The sequence below is a fragment of the Ailuropoda melanoleuca genome, chromosome 8 (assembly GCF_002007445.2).
Source record: "Ailuropoda melanoleuca isolate Jingjing chromosome 8, ASM200744v2, whole genome shotgun sequence".
NCBI classification, from domain to species: Eukaryota; Metazoa; Chordata; class Mammalia; order Carnivora; family Ursidae; genus Ailuropoda; species Ailuropoda melanoleuca.
Window position 1 is genome coordinate 97734866 of NC_048225.1, and position 25472 is coordinate 97760337.

The following is a 25472-nucleotide window of genomic DNA, read 5'->3' on the forward strand; positions in this document are numbered from 1 at the left end:
TCAAGGACTATTTTAAGCATACCACGGGCTTAATATGAGAATATTAAATATTTACCTATTTCGGCTGTATATGTCAAAAGTATCGTTCTTAACATAACCGGAGACATCTCCTCGTTGAGTATAGTTCATATGAGTACATTATCTTTCGTAGTGCGCTCGTAACAGTGACCGCCGCAGTTAAGACCGGATTTTCTCCCACACTCCACTTGTGTGTGTACTTTTGTACTGTGAGCTGCCCCGTGCACCTCGATCCTAAGGCTTTTACGTTCTTTCATTCCCATCTACTATTCACGACATGACAATACGAAAGTTACTGATTAAACTGTTTTGCATCCGTCTATGTTTGTATACATAGCTATTCAAATGAAGTGTTGCCAGTTCTCTGGGAAGTTAAAAATATATATAAAGAGAAAGCAGGGAATCACATGAGATCCCTAAAATGGAGAGAGAAATTTTTCTGGTATTACTGGTATCAAAACTCAAATTATGCCTCATCAGTATAATTTCTGATTCCACAAAACCTCTCCTTCAATAGGACAAAGAAGCCCTGCTTCCATTTCTTTTTCCTGCAATACTTTCTATTCAGTTAGAGTACTTTTTGGTTAATCGCTTATAAATTTATGAGCTTGCTGATGTTTCTATCAAATGGACTGATTTGAATAGCTTTTTGATACATATTTAATAAAAAATAATAAGTACTGTTGTATATCCATACACCAAAAAATAAATTATAAAACTCGATTTCCTTGAGGCATATTTTTCTAGAATTTGCAAGTAAATATATCATCTTTGAGCAGCTTTCTGAAAAAATCATGGAAGCATAGTGCCTTTCATTATCAAAATATATTTGGCATTATGTTTTCTTTAAATATATACCTGAAATGATGGATCTACAAAGTAAATTAACTGTTAAGATATGCAAAAAATTATATATATTTCTTAGCTTTAGTAGACTAAATATAGTAGTAATTTAAAAAAAAAACTTTATTTGGTAATATTTTTAATTCCTTCCACTGGCATGTTAGAATTTCTGCTAAATATCTCTGTTCAGATGTACCCTTCCAAAGAAGACATTGTGCTCATTTAAAGAGAAAAGTGGTTTGATCCTATGAATCAATTTAGAAAACAATTACAATAACAATGACCTGACAAGTAGAATTTTAGAAACGTGTCTGTCTTTAGGAGCTGCCCTGGTTTGAAAACATGAGGGCGATTTATCCATTGGGTGATCTCCAACCCTCATTTAGTCCCAGTTGTTTAAAGAAAGTTGTTTTTCTGTGGAAATGACCAAGGAAGACCTAAATATACCAATCAAAACAAAAGGACAAAATAGTATACTATAAAAGCAAAGGAAATGGATTCAATTCTATTTTGCAATAGTAATAGAAGATTTTATGCAGCAATTTCATATCCTCTAAGATACTGGCAGTCATTTCAAATGGGAATCAACTGATTTTGCAGCCTTTCCTTTACCCTCCTCCTCCTTGTTCCCAGCTAGGCAGCATGCACCATACTGCTGTCTCAGATGGATCCGTCCCAAACTTAGACTTCATCACAAGAGACTTGGGGAAAACCCCCATCAATGTTTGCATTCCTAGATATTTGAAGTAAACATAAAATTGATTATGGCCAAAGACCATACATATGGCTTTCACATTGACTCCTTTTTTGAACATATCTGTACTTATATACTTACAGGCCACTTCAGTGTAATTTGTTACCTTTCAAATATATCTGAGTCATTCACAAATGTTTTCTCTGTGAAATTCTGATGTCTCTGTCATCATTGTCATTGCCAATCGCTTTTCTGTTTTCCAAATGTCTTGTCATGAGATACCTGACTTAAAACAAAAATACTTTCCCTTTTCTCTTTATTTTTCTATATTTTTCATTGTATTGTGTGTGATTATGGCTTTTACATATTTACACAGAAAAATAAAACTTGTGTTTCTGTATCTCTACTTCTCATCCTCTGACAGCTGTCTTTGTTTGCCTTGACTGCGTCTTGCGTGGTTAAGACATCCACCAGCCAGGCACACGCACTCACGCTTGCACGCACACACACACACTCACATCACATAATGAACACACAGGCATTAGTCCTAATCTTCCTGAATTGAGGTCTCCTTCCCCAGATGTGCCCCTGCAGAGTAAATACCTATGGCCATCACAATCAAGGTCCCATGTACTTTCCCTCTCTGCAAGTATTCCTCTCACTGGCATTCTAGAATTGATTATATCCCTAATTGTTCTCACTTTTGGTTTACAGTGTCCCTGCCCATAGTAAGCATGGTTCGGCCTGGCTCCACAGAGGGGCCATCTCACCCAAATAATGGAAATTCACACAAATTCATCTAGAACAAACTTCTGAAACAAAACCTGTATTTAGTTGGATTACAGATCGTTTCTTTTTGCTTATTTTTAAGATTTAATATTTGAACTAAATGAGGCCGTGTCTCTGTGTTTGGCCATGCCTCTTCCTTCTTTGTGTGTGTGTACATGAAGAATGGGTTTTATTACTCTCCTTTTTAGGGAGAAGGGAAGTAGGGAAAATAGGAACGTTTGCAGAAATTAGTGTTCTGGCAGCAGGAGGAAACATTAAATTCAAGTAACACTATTGAGAACCTACTCTGTGCCGGGGACTGTGATAAGCTGTTTTTAAATATTTTTTTTTTCAATATAAGAACAACCGAAATCTCTCACCTCCCAAAATCTTCACCAAATTGTGTTTAAAGATCCTTTTGCCATTTTTGAAATTATTCAGCTTAATTTTGCAAAATTGAAATGGGATTTTTTCTGGAAATGGTGATACATAAAGTTTGAGTTTAGTGATTTAGGTAGGAAACCAATGAAAAGAAATCTGTATTGTTCCAACTACCAAAATCATTACTAATAGGGACTATCTCCCTTCTTACCTTTTTTAATTTATGCAACAGTAACTTAATGAATACCTTAATGGATGAATGTACCATGCTCTGGATTAGGTAATGGAAATACAACTATAAATTAGACATAGGGCTTGCTCGCAACAAGTTGAAGTTCTGGTAGGGGGTGTAGGTAAACAAACAGTGAAGGACAGACAGTTCCTGGGTCAGTGTTAGGACAAAACTAAGTACCAGCTATAAAGGAGCGCTCAGGAGGGGCATTTCGCCCAGTCTTAAAGGTGGATGTGGAAGGTCTCAAAGCGGAAGCTGGGATTCAAAGGCAAACAGGTGTCAGGTTGTGACAGGAGGGATGGAAGAGTAGAGACCGTCACCGGCAGACGGGGCTGCAGAGCTAGTGCAGGGTGGCTGGAGCCTGAAGTGCAGTGGGAACACACTTGACGGAGGCTGAAGAAGTAGCAGAAATGAGTCCTTGTAGGTCAAATCAATGACCTTGGCTTTTTCTCCTAAGAGTAATGGGGAGTCGTTAAAGGGGTTCAATCAGAAAAGTAACAAGATCACACTTGCACTTTAGAAACATCAACTGGGCTTCTATGCAGAGCAGGGATTAAAAGCAATGTGAGACGGGACACCAAAGGACGCATTTACGGGCAACTGCAGTAACACAGATAAAAGGAAACGACATTTGGCACCACCTTATATAGTCAAAGGGGATTAGAGGAGGGGTAGATGAACAAAGTTTGAAGCTGTAAGACCTACCTCATGGTTGTTTGGAGAAGGTGTAGTTCTGAGGGGGATATTCCAGCCAAATTTGGTGATATTTAAAAATATTTGTCGATTTAATAAATGAGTAAATATAAGGTTCAGTGGGATATCCAAGTACTGTTATTAACCAGTGTTAAATAATCCAGTCTGGAATCCAAGAGAGAGAGCTGAGCTGGGTGTCTAAATTTAGGCGTCATATTGTAGATCTACTGATCTTTTGTATTCCATTCTCCATATCTATAATCCACTTGTATTTTTTCTTAGTATCTTTTCCAGTTTTTTTGAGATATAAATGACATAGAACATGTGTACATTTAAGGTGTGCAATTGGTTGATTTGTACACTTAGATATTGCAAAATGGCTGCCACCATAGCCTGAGCTAACACCTCCATCTCATTACATAATTACCATTTCTTTTTTGTGGTGAGAACATCTACTATCTATTTTCTTAGCAACTTTAAAGTGTGCAGTACAGTAGTATTGTGAACTATTAGTCATTGTGCTGAGTATTAGATTCCTAGAACTTACTCATCTTCTAACTGAAAGCTTGTACTGTTTGATCAGCATCTCTCCATTCCTTCACCCTCCGCTCCTGACTACTCTCTGTTTCTATGTTTTGTGCAATGTTTTTACCTTTTATATATGAATGGGGTCATACAGTACTTTTTATTTTCTGTCTGAATTATTTCACTTAGCATTATGTCCTCAAGATTGAAATGGCAGGACTTCATTTCTTCTCATGTGGAATAATATTCTCTTGAATATATGTACGAGATCTTCTTTATTTGTTCATCTGTTGTTAAACATGTAGGTTGTTTTCATACCTTGGCTGTTGCGAATAATGTTGCAATCAACATGGGAGTATAGATAGCTCTTTGAGACAGTGGTTTCATTTCCTTTAGATTTATACCCAGAAATGGAATAGCTGGATCATACAGTAGTTCTATTTTTAACTTTTTAAGGAATCTCCATACTATTTTCCAGAGTGGCTGCACCAATTTACATTCCCATCAACAGTGCATAAGGGTTACCTTTTCTCTGCATCCTCGCCAACACTTACTATGTCTTGTCTTTTTGATGATAGCCATTCTGACGGCTGTGAGGTGATATCTCATTGTGGTTTTGATTTATATTTCCATGATGATTGATGATGTTGAACACCTTTTCATATGGCTGTTGGCCATTGATATGTCTTCTTTGGAAAAACTTCTATGCAGTTTCTCTGCCCATTTTTTAGTCAGATCAGGGCTTTTGGGCTATTGAGTTGTATGTGTTCTTCATACATTTTAGATATTAACCCCTTATCAGATATAGGATTTGCATATATTTCCTTGCATTCCATAGGTTGCCTTTTCATTTCATTGATGGTTGCCTTTACTCAAACGCTTTCTAGTTTGATGTAATCCCACTTGCCTACTTTTGCTTTTATTGCCTTTGCTTTTGGTATCAAATCGAAAAAATCATTGCCAAGACTGATATCAAGGAACTTACACCATATGTTTCGGTCTAGGATTTTTACAGTGTCAGGTCTTACATTCAAGTCTTGAATCCATTTTGAGTTCATTTTTGTACATGGTATGAGAGAGGAATTCAGTTTTATTCTTTGGTGTGTGGCTATTCAGTTTTCTCAACACCATTTATTGAAAAGATAATCCTTATTTTTGGCTTCTTTGTCATAAATTAATTGGCCATATATGGGTGGATTTTATTTCTGGGCTCTCGATTCTGTTCCATGTGTCTATGTGTCTGTTTTTATGCCAAACCCGTACTGTTTGAAATCAGGAAGTGTGCTGCCTCCAGCTTTGTTCTCCCTTCTCAAGATTGGTTTGGCTATTCATGGTCTTTTGTGGTTTTATATACATTTTAGGATTGTTTTGTTTCTATGAAAAATACCATTGGAGTTTTGATAGGGATTGCATTGAATTTGTCGATTTGTATGGACCTTTGAACAATATGAATTCTTCCAATTCATTAGCACATAATATCTTTCCATTTTGTCTTCTTCAATTTCTTTCATCCCTATCTTGTAGTGTTTAGTGTACAGATCTTTTACCTCCCTGGTTTAATTTATTCCTGAGTATTTCATTCTTTTGGATGTTATTGTAAATGGGATTATTTATTTCTCTTTCAGACAGTTTATTGTTGGCATATAGAAACACAACTCCTTTTTGTATGTTGTAAAACCCCTAGAAGGAAACATAAGGAAAAAGCTTTAGGACATCGGTCTTGGCAATGATTTCATGGGTGTGGCACCAAAAGCACAGAGAACAAAAGCAAGAATAGACAAATAGAACTACCTCAAACTTCAAAACTTCTGCACAGCAAAAAACAAAAAACAAAACAAAACAAAAACCAATCAATTGAGTGATTATTATCCTTCACTCTGCTAATGTGGTGTATTAAACTGATTAATTTTTGTATGTTGAACTGTCCTTGCATCCCGGAGATAAATCTCACTTGGTCACAATATATAATTATCTCAGTAGTCTATTGAATTTGCTTTCCTAGTATTTTGTTGAGATTTTTGCCTCTATCTTCATCAAGGATCTTGGCCTGTGGTTTTCTTTTCTTGTGGTATCTTCGTCTGGCTTTTGTATCAGGATAATGTTGACCTTATAAAATGAGTTGGGATATTTTCTCTCCTCATCAGTTTTTTTGGAAGTGTTTAAAAAGGATTGGAGTTAATTCTTCTTTAAATGTTTGGTGAAATTTACCAGTGAGGCCATCTGGTCCCGGGCTTTTCTTGGATGGAAGGTTAAGTGATCACATTTCTATCACCAAAGCAACTGTTGTGAAAAGGTAGAAAAGGAATAGATGATACTTTCGAAACTGTGAATAATGATATGCTCTAGCATTGTTTTCAATTTGAGAGTCTCTCATATTTGTAAGTCCAGCTTTTCCCCCCTCATAATATCTCTGAGATGCATTTATTATTTTATTTTAAAGATAAATGAGTAGAGATTTAAAAAGGTTACCTGAATTTCCCCAGGCCAAGTATCCAGGAAGCATCAAAAGTAGGGTTTACCCACATCATTTATTTCCAAGACTAATGCTAAGGAGAGGTTTGAGGTGGGTCTGTTAGGACCTAGGAAAGGGATCTTGGAGAAATTAGCAGGTGTTTCCCTGTGATTGTCATCCAAACTGGTCAAGAAATACACTAACCACCATCAGGAATGGTTTGGAAAACCAAATGAGAACTTCTTTCCAAGGCAACCCTAAATTTTTGGTGCTGTGGCTGGTCGCCTCATCTCTCGAAGGAACTCACACAAGTAGAGATGATAGCAAGGATAACTAGAATAACCAAAGAGGGGGGATTTGAAGAGTCAGCAGACATGTCTGACTATTAATGTGACTCTTTATCCTGGCTAAATGAAGAGTCTAAACATACATGCAAATTAATGGATGGCCCGATGGAGGAAACCTGAAAGTCCCAGAGTTCCAGGTTGGGGGGCATCCATTGAGACACAGTAAGTCTAGCAAGTGATAGGAAATTCTCCTTCACACTAAAAAATTTATAGAACTCATTAAACTAAGAGAGTAAAGCAGAAAGTAAAAATAAACTCAGCAGGGATTTGGAGTCATTTGTGAATGACAGAGTCACAGATGGTTTCTGAGAGGGTTAGAGCTGTGCTTGATCTAAAGACTGATGTCAAGGATGATGCCAACTGGCCCGCATCCTTGGGCTTCTGTGAAGAACAGAGCACTGGCCAGTGGCACAGGGCACTTCCTCTCGATGGCAGTCTCTTTGTGCTCTCAATTTGGCCTTCAGGAAGGAGGTACCCAGAATGACAGTCTCTACAAATTATTATTTTAAAAAACACTGTCACTTATCACTGAGTTTCCACTAATTAGCATTCAGGAAGGAGTAAATATAGCACTAACATAAGAAACGGTTCTGAAATATTATTTTGATGTATTTCAATCACTGGAATCAGGTCTGATTCAGTTCACTAACCTGTTTTCCTTCCATCTTTTCACACATTTGTAAGACTTCTGCTAAACCAAGTATGATTAATGCTCTTCATTTCTTAATGTGGGGTCATCACCACCAGCTTCACAGAAATCACGTAATGTAGACTTCACCTTCAGAACACATTCCTCCATGTGTCCAAAATAGAACAGAAACAGGCGATAGAGAGTGGGGCCCCTGGATTGTAGGCATAACTGAATTGGTTGGTGTTAAGCCACAGACAGCTGTTGAGAAATAACCATGTTGAAGTTTGCCACTGAATTGACTAGATAGCCAAATCAAACAGCTTCTTAGGTACCTGTCAAATTAATCTCATCATCTTTCACATTTCCCTGACGGGATCATTGCATTGCTATAATGTTGGACTTCGTGGAAACTGGCTTTTGCCGTATTTATTTATCCATGTGTCCATCATTTATCAAGAGTCTGCTCTACACAAAGCTCTGAGCAGAGCATGATGAGCAACTGACGTATGGACAAAGGGTGTATTCCTGCTCTCAAAGAGCTTAGGCAGGAGAACTGAGTGATTTCCTTGTATAGCTCTACCCATATAGTGTTTCAATTTCGTAAATGATGAAGATATTTGAAATGTGGCCCTGATGACATCTGTTGGTCATGACAAGGTTGACCACGTTATTTATTGTTCGACTGGAGTATTTTGAGAGTGAAAGCGAGAACTATTAATAATCATTCTGGGACAACAGCCTACACTGATATTGTTCTTTGCAAACTGAGATATATCCTAGTTATTGCCCTAGAGGGAATGCGTGATGTTTCACTGGATACACTTCCATTCTCTTCAAACTGTGGTTGAAGTCTATCATAGATCATTTCAGAAATGGGATGTTACATGATACAAACCAATGAGTTAGCCAAGTGACTCAAAGCAAATAATGAGGTCCATTGCATCTTGTTAGTTACCATTTTCTTGAATTATTTCCCTTGTTTTATACCCAAGAAGAACTTTGACATTAGTTCCGTCTATTCAGAGCAGAGTTGTGATCAACCAAACTGAAAACTGCTGGTATGCAATCAAATATCACGCTGTTGTGTGGTTTGACATGACATGAATTTAATTTTTCCTAAATTTTAATTTTCACAAATGGAGAGTGTCGATTCTTATGTAATATGACTTTTCTTCTTGAATGACTTATATTCCCTTTAGGAAATGAGGCTTTGGCTTATTGAATCCATAGCTGATCTTTTTTGTGAGAGCAAATGGAATGACGTGTAGAAAAGTAGGTACACTCGAGGGAATTTAACATGTGAGCACATTTAAATATCAAGATAACTGACTTTGAATTAATAATTATTTTAAAATTATTTCTACTTAAAACTTTCACGATTCATAATACATATTTGTGGATTGTATGCATATTGTTTTCTTAACCTTTGTAAAAACAAAAAATTATTTCTTAAAGGGCATAAAGATCATGACTATTATCTTTTACTCACCATTATAATTTCTGAATCACAGTGTTGCATGTAAACTATGGAAATCTATTGGAAACTAATCGTATACAGAAAGGAAGCAACATATTAATACAGCTCATCCAAAAACAAATGGGCATTTGTAGCGAAATGTGTTTGATCACTTGGAAAGCACATTTATGATTGTCTCATTGTCTATCTGGTTTAATTTAGTCCCACATGTGGCTCTGAATATATATTACTTCCACCCATTTCCCCTAGTATTTCTTTGATAATCCTATACAGGTAGCAAGATTATGCTGTAAAGGAAAACTGAGGTACCAGTATATTTGCTATTCAGAGTGGTAAAGTACATAGTAATGCCTGATAAATGACTGAAGTCACTCGAGTTCATAACCTAAAACTCAGGGGAAAAAATTACATCTTAAAAGTAAAATGTTCCTTTGAATTTTTTAGTAGTCATCATCAAGTTATAGACATAATAGGTACTCAATAAATATTCACTAACTTACTGATATAATGAGTGACTGTGTTTGAAGTAAGTTCAAAGTGGCAGTTTCTAGCTTAGTTAATCGTGTGTGTGTGTGTGTGTGTGTGTGTGTATTCAACTTGCCCCACAGTTACTGAAATTAATGAAAGTGTTAGTACATACTAAGTACAGAAAGCTGGCCCATTTTTCCTACGAGTTTTGCAAAAGGCAAGTCTCAGTCATTAGTAACCACTTTGGTAATGAGATTGTCTTAAAGGATAAGTGAGTCACACTCTCCGTTGAGGGAATATTTCCATCCAAAAACCAAATGCAAAGAAACCCTATTATTTCTGCTGAAGTGGAATTTGATATAAATTGGCCTTTTCCTGAGTCAGTTCCAGAGGAAGCTTAGATCCATCAAGACATGGGCTCACACCTGTAGCATAATCATGTGGACACCCAAAGACACTCTCAGAGCAGCCCTCAGGGATATACTTAATTTGACTTTCTTTTTGCTTTTAGAAAAGCATTCCATTTTATCAGATTGACAGAGCCCCTCAAAATCTTAGTGACTGGGCAGAGGAACGTAACTTCTCCTCAAAGAAAAATGTGGTTGAATTATTAAAATCCTTGTCCTCTTAACTCATCTCTGAAGCAAGTAAGAGCCAACCACTGTTGCAACTTTGAAAAAAAGGCATTTAAAGGATCTGTTGCTTATTTCTTTTTGAGCCTTAAATCCTCATTTCATTCCTCTTTGCCTGGTCAAATATATGTGCTCTGAAACCTTACCAGTGAAACCTTCCTTGCTCCTGTCCCCTGCCCAATCAGTACGGGGAGTGTCGTCACGTTTCCACACTATCCCAGGTGTGCCTCTATCCTCTATCATAACATTTCCTATTTGTGGAGTGCTTCCTCTGAGCCAAGCATTGTGCTAAGGTCATTACGTACAATATATACTTAATAGTATTTTCCCGTTCTACTGATGAGAACCCAAAGTCAGGGAGAGGTTAGGTAGCTTTCCCAAGATATCCAGCTCAGAAGTTGGCGGTCCAAGCATCCATATTTTGGGGTGTGTTTACCTCTTACCAATGAACAATACTGCAATAATTTATTTGTCGCCTTGTCCTCCAACCTGTAAGCTACAGGAAGGTAGAAAAAATGTCTTGTTTACATTTGTAACTTCAGTGCCTGGCAGTGGTGCCTGATAGAGCAGGTGCTGCAGTATTTACTGAAGGAGTAAAGGGAAGGGGGAAGGAATGGTATGTGGTTTGCACAGAGGAGAAAATGAGGATGTTTCCAGAGGTGGAGAGAAAAGAAGTTTCACATACAAGATACATGATCCAGGTCTTAAAGAATGAGCAGGAATTTTCCTAGCAAAACAAAAAGCACATTCCCCCAGCCTTCCCCCCCCCCCCCCCCCCCCCCCGCAAAGTGTTTTTGTTTTGTTTGTTACCAAAGTGTTAATTACATTGTTTTTCAATGAAGAAATTAAGTTACAAATAAAGTTGTGTGCCTGTTAACAAAGAGAGATTGGAATGCCCCAGTGTTTATTCCTAGGAGAAAATCCACACTATGTGTATAATTATCTGCGGCTTTGATTAACTGCATTTTGATATGTGTGAGGGTTTGAGAAAGGAAAACCTGGGAAGCCACCATCAGATCCACAGACTTCCATAGGGATCACTGAGCAGGGCTTAGAGATAGGAGAGAAGGAAGGAAATTTATGGCACTGGCCCCAGAAAGGTAATAAACGTCACATAGATTGTCGTAGAGTCCCTAAACCATGAGAGGGGAAGTATGCTTAGGAAAAATAGGTGGTGCCAGAAGAAAGAGGAGGATCCAGGAAAGAGCCAGAACAGTTCACCAGTGGAAAGAGCCCTCCGGCAGCCACGGGAGCGTAGGGACATAGATGGAATCTTCTGTGTTTGCCCCAAGAGCATCACCAGGGAATCCAAAGCTTACTATTGTTTTTTACAAAACCACTCATCAGAAAAGACTTCCAAAGACATTTCCAAATGTTCTCCCTTTTCCAAATTCAGCAGAGCCTGAAGGATTTGTGCTGTCCACTCCCTCCTCGACCCTTGCCACCTCGTCCCCCCTCTAAGCCACTGGCCCTGTAAAAACTGCTCCTGGGGGGACAGGCAGACATTCAGGGCCTCTCAGCGGAAATGCAGGGCTCGGTCTTCTCATCTCTTTCCTCTTCTCATCAGTCCCATGGCGGCGCAGAGAACTGCTGGCCACAGGCCTTCCCTCATCCCCGGCCACCAAGAGAATGAGAGTAGTTTCCCAAAGTGACCATCCCGTCCACACATTTGTTTCGACAACGTGTCTGACAACAGGCAGGACGTAGGCGGAGAGAGCCAGAGCAGGGAATCAGGGAAATAGAATATATAATCCCGACTATCATAACTTCAAGAAAACTACGATCTAGTTTCAGAGGAAAAAAATAAGACATGTCGAAAAGAACTAAACTCTAATTTTGTTCCCAAGTAAAAAGCACAGGATGAATTCATGTAATTTTGGTCACTACGAGATGTTCCAGGAGGGGAAGTTTTCATGGAGGATATGGGAATTAAGCTAGGCCATGAAATATGAGAAAGATTATTTGGAGGACAGAAAATGGGAGAGCATTCAAGAGAGAATAAAAGTCATAAGTAAAGACGTGATAGTGGGAAAAAGTTTGGGTGACATGAGCTTGGGAGAGTGGAGAGGCCTGCCTGAAACAGGCAAACAAGGCTGGGAAGTAATGGGATGTAAAATTGGATGGATGAAGGGGAGGGCTAGATTGTAGATTAAATCGCCAAGCATCTGTTAAAATCCAGCCACAGAAGGAAGAGTTGCCCCGTAATTCGCTGATTTAGGCCTGTGCCATGGGTTCCTCTGAGCTATTTCCTGTCGGGATCACACCGGAGCCACCACTCACTTTCTCACTAGAAAGGGCTTACACCAAAAAACAGTAGCAGCTTTCTTTAATGATGGTTTAATTAATGAAAGCTCCCCAATGACATTCTTAGATTTATTCTTTCCTATTGGAACCCAAACCAATACAAACTCTTCCTTGTTCCAGAAATTCTTTTTTCTGTATAATGGTATACAGACAGGGTGTTCTCGTTGAGCAGGTTTTGGGGGGTGGTGGGAGTGGTTGGGTTTTTTAAACTAGTCTATAAAAGGCAGATATTCTTTTTTTAAAAAACATTTTATTTATTTATTTGAGACAGAGAGAGCACAAGCAAGGGGGAGGGGCAGAGAGAGAAGGAGAAACAGACTCCCCACGGAGCAGGGAGCCAGGGATCCCAGAACCCTGGGATCATGACCTGAGCCAAAGGCAGATGCTTAACCAACTGAGCCACCCAGGTGCCCCAAGGCAGATATTCTTTAACCCGTTTTCTTATTTCTGCTAATTAAAAATTTTCTGTTGGCATAGTTTTACTACTAAGTTTTGCTTTAAGCAACTTTAAAAAAAATTCATTTGAATCTTTTTAAAGTTCTTATTCATTAATTGAGGATTTTCAGGCCTGTGATGTTTTGGTCTGAGGAGGTTCAAGTATAATCAGATTAAGTCTCCTTCAGTAAAAATTGAGCAAATTCCCTAGACCAGCACCACTGAAAAAGAGTCTTTGGGGCAATACACAGATGCTGTTATTTCTCGTCATCTTCAAGTATATAAATTCAAGAAACTTATTTATTCACTTAATGCCTCATTGAGCAGATCAATATAAAATGTACCCTATACTCTGGCAGTAGGTCGTTTGAACATTTTTGTGATTAGTGCAATCCCTTTTCAAAGCTAAGAAAGCCAGGAGATTCTGAAAGTGAGCCATTAACTGTCTGCAGGGAGTTAACAGCTCAGTGCATGAGAAACCCCACTGCTCAGGCCTCAGGTGACTGGGATTTTCCTGGTGCCTAGACTGCCAGCAGCGGTGCCTTCTCTGATAGTGACTCATCCTTCCTGACCGAGAGCAGCCAGCCCGTGATGCCTCATGTACTCCTAACCCCTGGTAGTAGTGTAATTTCCAATCTACAGGTGCAAAAACTTAAGGCCTGAACAAGTGAATGAATCATGAACTAAACAAGAGTCATGCACTTCCTTGAAACTCAAATCCTTGTCCTTTTCTCTATTATACAATCTTGGGTTTCATTTCCTAATTTGTAAAGTGCAGCACTTGGAGACTGTTTTTAAGCAGACCGCCCTACCTGAAAGTTTGAGAAATGGGAAAATTTTAGAAATGTTAACATTTCTCAATTGTAAAATGCATGTTTAAAATAGGTACCATTACAAAAGATTTACAAAAACACAAGTTTTTCATGAAACCAGCTATACCCAGGGAGCTCTGTGAAATTTTTGGAAGAACAGTTCGGGGGGAGCAGATGAGGAATGTAAATGGGAATGAGATTGTAAATCTGCTCTATGCCCCTAATGGGATCCAGTATCTATTTATTTTTACCGTTAAGTCCTGTGAGTGCTAAAGGTATTAACAGCTGGCAGTATGTAAATTATCCCAATTTGCTGCTTCTTGAGGTGAAAGGTGGTGTGTATTTGGGCTGATATGACTCCATTGCCACTTAATTGCCATTATAAATGCTCTTGAATTATAGAAACCAATATAAGCACCTCAATTTAAATGTTTATTTGCAGAACCTTAAGTAATAGCATTGAGCTTCACATTCACCTCGTGGGGTGAGCTGAAGAGGTACAGGTCCTTTATAACTGTGTATCATTTGTCTTCTGCCCTGAGACAGAACTCCTGCCATGGCTGGGGAATATGGGCCATTCCTCCTTTGAGGAAGAAAAGGCACCCCTTTGTAAAGAGGCATTCTGGGACGTAAAGAGCCTGGGATGCATTATGAGAACCATGAAGGCGATGGGCACGTACATAGGGCAACACTTAAGTGGCCACCTGTTGGAATAAAAGGCTATGAGAGAAGAGTAGGCTGTGTCTTGTGTATTGACCTACAGAGCGGGCTAATGCAAGGACGCCATCTTTGGTTCAATTCCTTCTTAAGGACTTGTTCACTGATTTATTCATTCCAGTGAACCCAGATTGCGGCCAGCATCACAAGATCCTACTACATTCTTGGTTCAAAGTGAGGTCCAGATTGGGTGCATGGATCACTAGAGCTTTCTTCTCTACCTGGCAAGTATACCAAGTATCACCTGGCTCTCTTGGGAGCTGCTCATCAATTATGATGACGTGTCTGTTTTTGCGTTTGTTTAAATTATGCCATTTAAGTTATCACTTCAGTTCAAAAAATTTTGAGCACCTATGATGTCAGGAGCTCTGAAGTAGACAGAGGAGAAGATGGTATATTCTGTTTGAGTACAGCTTTGCAAATATAGAACAGTATGGATCTTGAAATCCTACATTAAGTCAGAAGTATAGTATGCCCTGAATTGAAGGAATCCATGGCGGAGAATACGCCAATTAGAATTTTTGCTGCATAAAAATAAAAGTATGTTCTTATAAATAAACGTAGTTAGACTTTATAACATTTTATACATAGGCAGTGCTGTCCTTCTTGATTTTCTAGTGGTAGTGTAGGATAACCTTTTTGCATCAGACATTTTAGGTAGGTGGTCATTTGCCATTGCAATGAGACAGCTGAAGTGCATTTCAGGGACTCCTGAATCACCGTCCTCATCAACTGGCATTTACTGAATTCAGGCACTATAAATAATACTTATCTACCTTATATATAGTGAAATATGTGGGCATGTTTTCACATAAATAATGTTGAGGCCATTTTTTTTTTATATCTTTAAGAAAATAGGAGCTCTTATATGATGGTTTTGAAACTTAGCGTCTCAAAAGGAGTATAAAAACAACTCTACGGTTCTCCCATGCTCCTGGAAACCTTCAATGCTTAGGCAATGGGTGAAATGGGAAAGGCTTCGTTAGTTTGCTACTAAATGTTCCCCAGTGTCCTAAAACCATTATGGCCTCTTTCATTCCATCCTTTCATTCCAGCCAGAGGCAAAAGGTATAAACACTGTGGCACCCAAAAAGGATTAGCTACTTTTACTTGGAAATTAGCAAATGGATGTATAATTTTTAATTATGCATACATTTCAAACTTTCTAGCAAAGTCAAATTGTGCTGATGTTAGTCAAACCTAATCTAGGCATTGATTCAAGAACCTGCTGATGGGGTAAAAAATACATGGAAACTTGTTAACAAGAAGTACAATTATCTACATCTCAGCAAATAACGCCAGGGTGTCATGTAATATGCTGAGCTCAGGCAGCCCAGAGCCAATGAAGATCTCTTTCTTCTCTTTACCATTAATATTTACAGTTGGAAGCAATACATGGCTGCAATCTGAATGCTGCACCTAAAAGGGGAGTTGTTGGCTTGATACCTTGTTTCCTGACACTGTGAAGCCCTGAAACAGCTACCTTCTTAATCATCGCCTGCTAACATTGTGTTAGAACTCAAGGGTAGCACATGGCTGTTTATACCAGCAACAACCCTGGGAGATTTTCTGCATTGTTTCATTATTTTACTTCTTGATAGACATGCTGGGGGTGTTAAAAGCATAGGACTGAAAGTTGTGAATTATGGGTCCTTTATCTTTGTTCTCCTGCTGATTTTTGCAGGCAGTGTTCATAGATGCAGCTTGCCTCCCAGACACCTACTGTGTGCTGGGAAACTTCCGAGAGCTCACAAAATCCTTCCCATCCATCAGCCGACTTTACTGAAGCGAATTCTTACATGCCAAGTCCTAAAAGCAAAATCAAACTAACATCAATAAGCAGGGAAGTGTGGCTGGTTAGGTAAGCATTGTATGTAGTGAGAGACCTGCAAGATAAAATAACCATTATTATTCTACTCTGTGTGTGTAAACATGTCAACTAAAGGTAACAGGGTTGAAATCGAGGGTAGATTTGAGGTCACCTCCATGTCGTGCTCTACCTGGGAGGCATCTGGGCGTCACTGAACACGCTCTGACAATTTGAATGCTAGGTCTGCTGCTCAAAAGCTCTGTGACTGGACAAATTGCTTAAACCATCTTTGAAATAAGGGCAAGCATCTCTGCCTCATTAGCTTGTTGTGAGGATTAAGGTGAGATGCATGGGAAAGGCCAGGGACATATTAAATCCCCCGATTTTAACTACTTTTCCTTTTTCCCTGTGTATCACCTTCTAGCTCCAAAGTATTTTACAGGTGATCCCACTGTAGAAAATGAACTAGATATCGAGAAGATCAATTGCCCAGGTGGAAAGCACAAATAATCAAAGACCTAGGTGTCATCTTCCTGGTAGAATTATGTATTTATTCTACATTCCCAAAACGAGGAAAAGAGCCCTCAAAAATTGTAACCAACAAATGTCGGTAAAAGATACAATGAAACGAGGACCAACTTCTATGACCCGCTTAAGGATAAAGATGCCTTTTCCTGTGGTGGTGGTTTGTCCTCAGCCCTCCCACGCGGGGTGGGGGGGGGAGTGCTTGGCTCACTGGAGCTGTGTGGTGACTCCTCTTCTGTTCCCAAACTTGTAGCTGCTCCTTGTGTTGTTAAATCAGCGGCAGATGGCTTCCTTTTACACCCGCGCTGTCAGTGGAATGTAAATGCGTCTCCTCACAACACTGAAGATATGGAGGCTGTGAGTTTAATCTGTGCTGTGCAGGCAGAGTGACCCTGAAAAGAACATGAGTACTGAGCACGTTTGGAGGATTGGCACCTATCCTCGTAAACAGAATTGGGGAGGGTTTTCCAAGCCTAGTGACTAATCACAGTTTTCTTCCTCAGGCTCTTAACACAGGCCTATCCCTGAGGACAAGTAATCTAAGCGGTGATTGAATAGAAAAGTTACAGACCCAAGGGAAATATATATATATATTTTTAAGGGGGGAGAAGAGTGCTATTGTGGGGTGTGGGAAAAAGAGGAGAGATGTACTGTATCACAACATTGAAGAAGCTTCATTTATAGTCTGAATTCTCAGTTCTAAGTCTCTTGGGGAGTGTAGAAAACAAAATTTCCTTTTGATTCAGATTATTGAAGTTGATAAGAGGAATATCCTACTGGCTGTCACTTCAGAATTCAGAAAAAAGATGTATATCATTCCAATGTCCATATGACACAGGATATGAAAAAATGCAGTAATCGACAAAGATTATCCTGAAAAAAAAAAACCCTTACATTTTGAGAACATTAATAATAAATTACAGAAGTAAAATATAATCAAATACTTTAGGTGGGTTATTTCACTTCTCCTTAAATTGATCTACGAACTGGGTAATTAATAGAAAATCTGATCTTCTATTTTACTAAAATACTAAAAAAAAAAATCACTAAAAATTACTCCATGGCAGAGGGAGAAGAGGAGTCTTCACATGATTTCTCCTTTGAGCCTTTTTGTAGGAAAGACACAGAATACTTCGCACGTCCAAGTCTTGTCTTTTCCTGGCAATGATCTCCTAAACTATTATTTCGAAAGATAACACAGACATTTTTAATATTATAATTAATGTACATACTTAGATTTAGAGATCCAAAGGTATAAAATAACCATCTCGTCTACATTGTCTGATCTAATTTTATAATAAGCTATTAAATTCTGTGCTGGAGTGTTATACGCAACTAATGAATCATCGAACTTTACATCAGAAACTGGGGATGTACTGTATGGTGACTAACATAATATAATAAAAAAAATTAAAAGAAAAAAAAGAAAAGAGGTAAAAAAAAATTCTGTGCTGAATTTATACCTAGAGATAGGGCAATTTTAGTTTGGCTCTATTTTTAAACTAATAAAAAAACACCATTAGACTTTATTTTTGTCCTCCCAAAAAAGATTGCTTTACATTCCTCATTACTAATATAAACATATCCTTTCCCCAGTTGTGTTCTTGGGCATTTAGGTGGACTGTTAACAAAGTCAAACATAAGGTTTTTGTGTGGGTATGTGTATGCACGTGTGATTTAATCTTGCCAATTTAAAAACCAATAGACTTATACCAAATGGCTTATTTGGAATTTGAAAGCCTGACTTCTGAAAGAATTCTTTATTTCTAAAACTAAATAGTATTTTCATATAAATCTTCACGATGTGAGGGTTCCTATCTTTGCTGGCTGTAAGATACCTTGGTGTTTTAAGTTGCTTACAAACTCATAAATTTCAGTAATGTTCACTTGGGATCTGACCAATCTCCGTTTCACAGTACCCGTCTCTATTTAGACATACCACGTCTCCAACTATTTTGGACAGAGAAGGCTGTGCAGTGAAAGGACTTTCATTAAAGCATCCTATGAGCCTTTCATCTTGCACGAGGCTGACTTTGAAACTGAAAGTCCAATAATTTAATGTAAACAGACAATGACAATCGAAATGGCTGCCTCTGAGATTATTTAAGAGAAGGTGCAGGGTAGAGCATTCATCAATGAAACGCTGGAAGAAAGGGTTTTTATTTCTATGTTTGCTTTTTAAAATAAGAATAGAGTAAATGGCACAATAGATTATATAAACAAGGACTTCAATGACAAGCTGTCCAAGTTAAAGTAATATATTTTACATGGGTGACTTGACGCCACACTTTATCACCTACACGAGGGGAAGCCAATTTTAGTTTGGTCAATAAAATACAACCTCCAGCATCAGGCCCGGGGCACCGCTGACAGTGGGGTGGAGCCTGGTGATTTGGTACCCCCTTCAGCTGGGGTGCAGCCCGAGTTGGCTCTGCCACCCATCGGGGGGACGTCGGATGTTTCGGTTCTGTTTGACTCATAAACACTTCTGCCGGAGTATCAGGAGGGATGGGGCCAGTGGCCCTTCCTGCTCTGGTAATTCAACGCAGGTCTGGAGCATAAGTGGGGCTGGTTATCCCAAAGCTGGATTTACTGCGGTCTCACAACTGTTGAAAATTGAACTCCATGGGCTGCAAGGCAGGGGTGACGGGGGCATCTCATTATAGGAGGCGATTTTTTTCCCAGAGTCTGGAATCTCCGCTGAATTACTGACGGACTTACTCGAATGTAGACTTGGACCAAATAATTTTCTGATAAGTTAGCCATAAATCCTCAGTAAAATAAGCTTGGTGTTCTCAGCATATCTATTGGCTTTTTGATCATTTTTATGGCTTTCCTTTTGCTGGTCAAATTATCCTTATATGCTCCTAAAGCTCTTCAGACATGGATTAAGTCAACACAAACCAATAGACCTTCATTACTTTGGCAACTGGTTTTGATTTGGGGGCAATAAATACAATGACACAGACTAGATTACCTTTGCCAAAAGGATATGTGATAAGCTATAAGGATGTCAGGGATCCGGCACTCTTTTTCCTGCATAATGTGAGAATGAATTAATAGCAGCTTTTAGACCAACTGAAGAAAGTTGGAAAGAAGAAAGAAATCTGAGAGAGGAAAGAGCCAAAGTGCAGCTTTTAGGTCAAGAATGTGCATGCCAGGGGATCATGGGAAGATCCATGAACACTCGCTGTGTGCCTGGCACTGTGCTAGGCCGGGCAGACAGGGTTAGGGCCAGATATGTAAGGAAACTAACATATGATGTAATCCATGAATATCTTAGTGTCTAGTAGGGGAGATAAGACCATCAGTGGGAACAAGATTTACTGGGCAATAAACGTATAGAGAAGAGAGAAATCAGCAAGAGCTAGAACAGCAGAGGAAGGGATAGTGGGAGAAGCAAAGTCTACAAATTTCGGGTTTGGACAAATTATTTGCATTATAAACATTACTTTAACAATACTATTGTTCCAGGTTTTTTTGGTGGGGGAAGAAATTGAAACCTAAGGAAAATCAGAAAAAAAAATAGTATAATGAATATGTATATACTCTTCGCCCAGCTTCAACAATTTTTTAACATTTTGCTACCTTTGTTTACCTCTGTGTAGACATACACTTTTTTTTTTTTTTGCTGCCTATTTGGAAAGTAGGTTGCAGACATTTTAACATTTTTGTCACTATTTCAGCAAGTGTCTCCAAAGAAAAGGATTTCCTTCTACAGCCACAACAGTGGTATCACATTCAAGAAATTTATCATCACCCCATGTTCAGACTTCTCCAATTGTCTCAATAAGTCCTTTATAGATTTTGTTTTCAATCCAAGATACAATCAGTTGCATTGAGTTGCTGGTTTTCATGTCTTTTTAGTATCTTTTCATCTCAAAGTCCCTCTGCCTTTTAACTCATTTGCTAAATATTCTATTGCTTTTGAAATTATGTATAAAGATCCATTACATATTTATCAGTCACCTTCTAAAAACTATACAGGATGGCAGAGATGGGGTATAAAGAAATCGGAACCCTTTTCTGCCTTACAAGCCCCAGGGTGGCGAAGGTCTCTTGGCATATAAATAGAGAAGTCAACATTTGAAGCGGGTACATTTGTAATAAGGGTACCAGTCCTACGCGCTAGGCGAGATCAGCAGAGAACATACATGAAATTGCTCCTGTGATTCTGACTCCCTGCTTCACTGATGGGGAAGAAACAGAGCTTGTATGGAGGTGGTTCCCTGCCCAGGCTGGGTAAACACTTGGCTGACAAACGTGCTGCTATTCTTTCTACTTCGTCTCCATTCGTGGCTCTACGTAAGCGCTCAGCCCTCTCTCAGACTTCTCAGACAAGCAGGAAATGGCCCAGCACCCCAGCCACGTTGCTTGTTCTCCCACCACTGGATCCTGGTGCTGCCCTCTGCTTCCACACCTTTCTTTACCTCATTCTCCCAGTGACTTCCTTTGAGGGCATCATGAAGTCCACCTTCCTTCCCCTTTTCTTTTCTTTGCACTCACCTATAACATCACACCTCTCTCAGGGACCTGTGGTAGTTTCTAGAGCTACCCCAACCCCCAGGCGCTAGCACTAAATAATGAGTTTTTCAAAGACAGTGAGTATGCCTTTAAATTCCATATGCGCAGGACCTAATATGCTGCCTGAAACTTTGAAGGCATTCAGTAAAAATTTATTGGGTGAGCAAATGAACGCATGAACAAACGAGCGAATGAATTTCACTACCGATCAACTTTCTGGGCTATTATTATTTTTTAAGACTTTATTTATTTATTTGACACAGAGAGAGAAGCAGCGAGAGAGGGAACACAAGCAGGGGGAGTGGGAGAGGGAGAAGCAGGCTTCCCACTGAGCAGGGAGCCTGATGCGGGGCTCGATCCCAGGACCCTGGGATCATGACCTGACCTTAACGACTGAGGCACCCAGGTGCCCCAAGGCTATTATTTTTTTAAGATTTTATTTCTTTGAGAGAGAGCTAGCAAGAGGGAAAGCATGAGCAGGGGGAAACGTAGAGGGAAAGGGAGAAGCAGACTCCACACTGAGCCGGGAGCCCGATGTGGGACTGGATTCCAGGACCCTGGGATCATGACCTGAGCCAAAGGCAGAAAGATGCTTAGCCAACTGACCCACCCAGGCGCCCTTTCTGGGCTATTATACAGAACTCTTCTTATGACTGAAAAGAATTTAATAGTGCATCAAACAGAGCAATGAGCATTACAAGTGTGGGAGTCAATAACCATTGATCAGACCCTTTGTGCAAAACACTGAACTTGGTGTTATTGAAAAGTTCCAGATGAAATAGATTCTCGTTCCTTAGAGTCCTAAGGGGAGGGACAGAATCTGGCCAAACCCACAGCAAGCAACAGGAGCACATTGAAGTGCCCACCACATGCCATGTAGACCCGGGCACAGCTCGCCTCACACGTATGGTGAACCCTGGGCTTTGCTGTGTAAGAGACTCTGGGAGTAGAGACCCAGGGGCTTCCCTGGGGACGCTTTGCAGAGTGCAGAGAAAGTTCCAGTGGTGTTTTAAAAAGAGGCGAAGTAGGATTGAATAAACGGCACGTTTCAACATGGAGAGGTGGCATTGACAAGAGCAGAAGGTGGGTAAAGAGAGTGGCTGTGCCCGAAGGCGGGGTGCTAGTCGGGCTATACATGATGGTGTCCTTCACAAGGAAATGGGGGCATGCATAAAGGACTTTGACTTAAAACTTAGCGATTTAGGTTTGGGATGGTTTGGTTTGATATAGCAAGCTCCCATGGTCTTCTAGCCAGGTAAGCAAGGAAATTAACTTATGTATTATTTATTTACTGTTTATTTTTTATAGGGCTGGCTGGCTGGTGTAGATTCTAGGGGGAGACACAGCAGCTAGAGGACAGTTTAATTACCCAGGTAAAAGAAAATCCGTGTATTAACCCGGCTGTGACTGGGAACGCAGAAGAGAGAAATAGCAGAGCGGCAGGGGACTCGGGTCGGAGCAGGTCTGGGGTGGGTGAAGAGGGACAGTGTGTCAGGGCTGACACGCTACAATGTTAGCAGCTCACGATGCTGTCATCTACACGCTGAGTCTTTAGCTAACAGCCGCTGCTCTCTGGAATGAAGAAAGAAACAGAAGAAAAAGAGAAAGGAAGTATGATTGCCCACCCGCTTTTACTGCAACCAAAATGGGCCAAGATAACGTCCAGTGGTTCACCTACCAGAGACAAAAAGAATGTTTTTCACGTAGCAAAAGATAACAGGCTGCTGCTTGTATTTTTTTAAAAAATCATCTCTATCAGCTCCTGCTTGTGCCACCAGATAATTTCATCCGGGTAGGAAACAGTAAAAACTGATGGCTTAGTTGTGGCTTAGTTGTGGCTAATTGCACATAAAGGAATGATATCAACTGTCTTCATGGCCCCCCGGATCCTGGGTTCTGTCGGTTCCTTATCTGCCCCACCAGTGCCGGCCAGCAGCCCCCCAGAGATGGTGCTTCCCCTCCAGCAGGAGTCTGAGAACAGGCTACTTCAGTGCCTCTGTCAGACACACGCTGGGGTTTGCACTGGGTAAGAACCCCAAGAGGGAGAAGCCCTGTGTGGATGTAGTCAGAGCTCACTGCATGCTGCCGGGCAAGCTCTTAAGCTTTTAACTCCCTTCTGTCAAAGGGCGGTCATTGCAGTGTCTCTGTGGGACTAACTCTGTTCCAGGCAGTAGGGAGACAGGAGCAGGGAAGACAAGCATCGATAGAGCTTCCATTCTAGGGAGGAGACGTGCATGAACCATATAGATATCACGGGGGTGTGCATTAGAGAGAAACAACGCTAACTGCAGATAGAGGGTGACCGGGAAGGCCTCCCTGAGAAAGTGAGAGGAAATCATCGTCCCTCCCTAGTTGGGTTGTTAAGAGAATTAAAATAGTTACTGTGTGCACAACATCTGGTAAACCCCTGACCCTGGGCAGGCAGACATGCCTGGGCTTATTATCTTTGAACAGTAAATTTACAAAAAAACATAATAAAATCTTGACTGTGGGCTGCTGGGATTTAGTTCTTGTATGAGACAGAGAGAGGGAAGTTTTATCCATAAGGCCTGTATTCCTAGGAAAACAATTCTATCACACCACCCACCTAAGAGAGAAAAATACAAAACCAGTGTCTCCAAACTTTTAGCTTCCTCTGTCCTCCTGCCTAAAATCTGACATCTTAAGCAAGAAGGAGGCTGGAGACATCAGGGGAAGAATTACAGACCCAGTGCCTCAAGCAGCAGGGACAGAGACAGTTTTGCTCACCTCTGTATTTCTAGCATTTCTAGCTAGCATTGCATTTGTACAGAGTACATGATCGATAATTATTTGTTGAATGCAGGAATAAGTGTGTCCTTTTGTGATCAACGCACAGTGCTTTTCACATCTCAGCATAATCGAGCTCTTTCTGGAAAGGTGCACGGGAGGACACACGCTGTGCTTGGGCTAATGCGTGAAAGAGGCTGATGGCTTCAGAGAACATCACACATGTCGCCTTATGCTAGATCCAGTCCCCGTTTCTCCTCTATCTCCCATGGATCCACACCAGATTTCCAGAGTAGCTCTTCCAGACTCTTCAACAGGCCAGATATGGAAATCACTTGGGAAGATTCTCAGGACAACACCTTCCAGGGCTGTGGTTGGCTGAACTCTCATCTCAGCCTGGTTTTTCTGTCCCCAGACTGTTGTGAAAACCCCCAGTCAGTACCGTCCAAAGGGAGTGTGACTACTTGGTGAGAATTAGTGAGAAAGTCTTCACGTAGGAGTCTTTTTTCCAGGGAGGGACTCCAATGCTAAGTGCAGTCTTACAGGGTCCTCGGAGGGGGCTGGAGATCACCATCGTCTTGTTCCCAGGAATCCCCAGGGAGAGCAGGGGTGCTTCTAGGGGAAGCAGAGCACTGGATGAGGAGGCAGAGCAGTGCCAAGGAGAAAATGCTACTCAGCTTGCAGTGGAGACACCCTGTCCCTCCTCTGCTCTGAGTAACCCTGTGATGTCCACCCTTTCTTCACCTTACTAAGCCTTTATTCAGGAAGAGGCGTGTCTGGTTGACTCACCCCCTCACTGTGCCAGGACGCTTCCTAAGTCCTCCCTTTTGGCTTTCCACGACTCTCCTGCCCCCCTTAAAACTGTAAAGTGGACAGTGTATTTATGGTTGAAAATTGGCTGCTGCAGCAAGTTTAATTTTAAAAACAGAGTTCTGGCATGTATTCAATATTACTATGGAAATGGCTGTTTCTAGCAATTCACTGATAAGCTGTATTTCAAGGACGTAAGTCTGTGTGGGAGGTTTTTAACATCCACCAAATTGAAGACCTACTTTGTTGCAATAGTAATTCACAAGAACTGCTCTCCTCAGTCTTAAATATGGAATATTCTTCTCTTTTTCTTTTTTATTACTTTGTGGGATGAGAGTGTAAGTAATGTCCTCATTTTGCTTCGGATACATAGATAAGAGTTACATATTATAACCAGCTTTCTAAAAGCACATCTTTAATTTTTCCATCAATCACTAATTCTCATAATAATACATAATGCCCTTATTTAGCCACTCATGTAACACAAAACAGCACAAACTAGTTTCAAAAACTCACATAGTGAAGGGGGCATGTAACCGGTGGTCAACAGGCACATGCAAACATTTTAACTTCCCATCTTAAACTGTCTCTAAGTATTTCTACATACCATGTATAAGCGAATTCTA

At 40.1% G+C, this 25472-nt stretch overlaps 1 protein-coding gene across 2 annotated transcripts in view; it reads left to right on the forward strand.

Moving 5' to 3' along the window:
* The window catches only part of CRB1 (crumbs cell polarity complex component 1), a 201495-nt gene that overhangs the window by 169546 nt on the left and 6477 nt on the right, over positions 1-25472 (forward strand). The gene's annotated exons all lie outside the window — the stretch shown is intronic.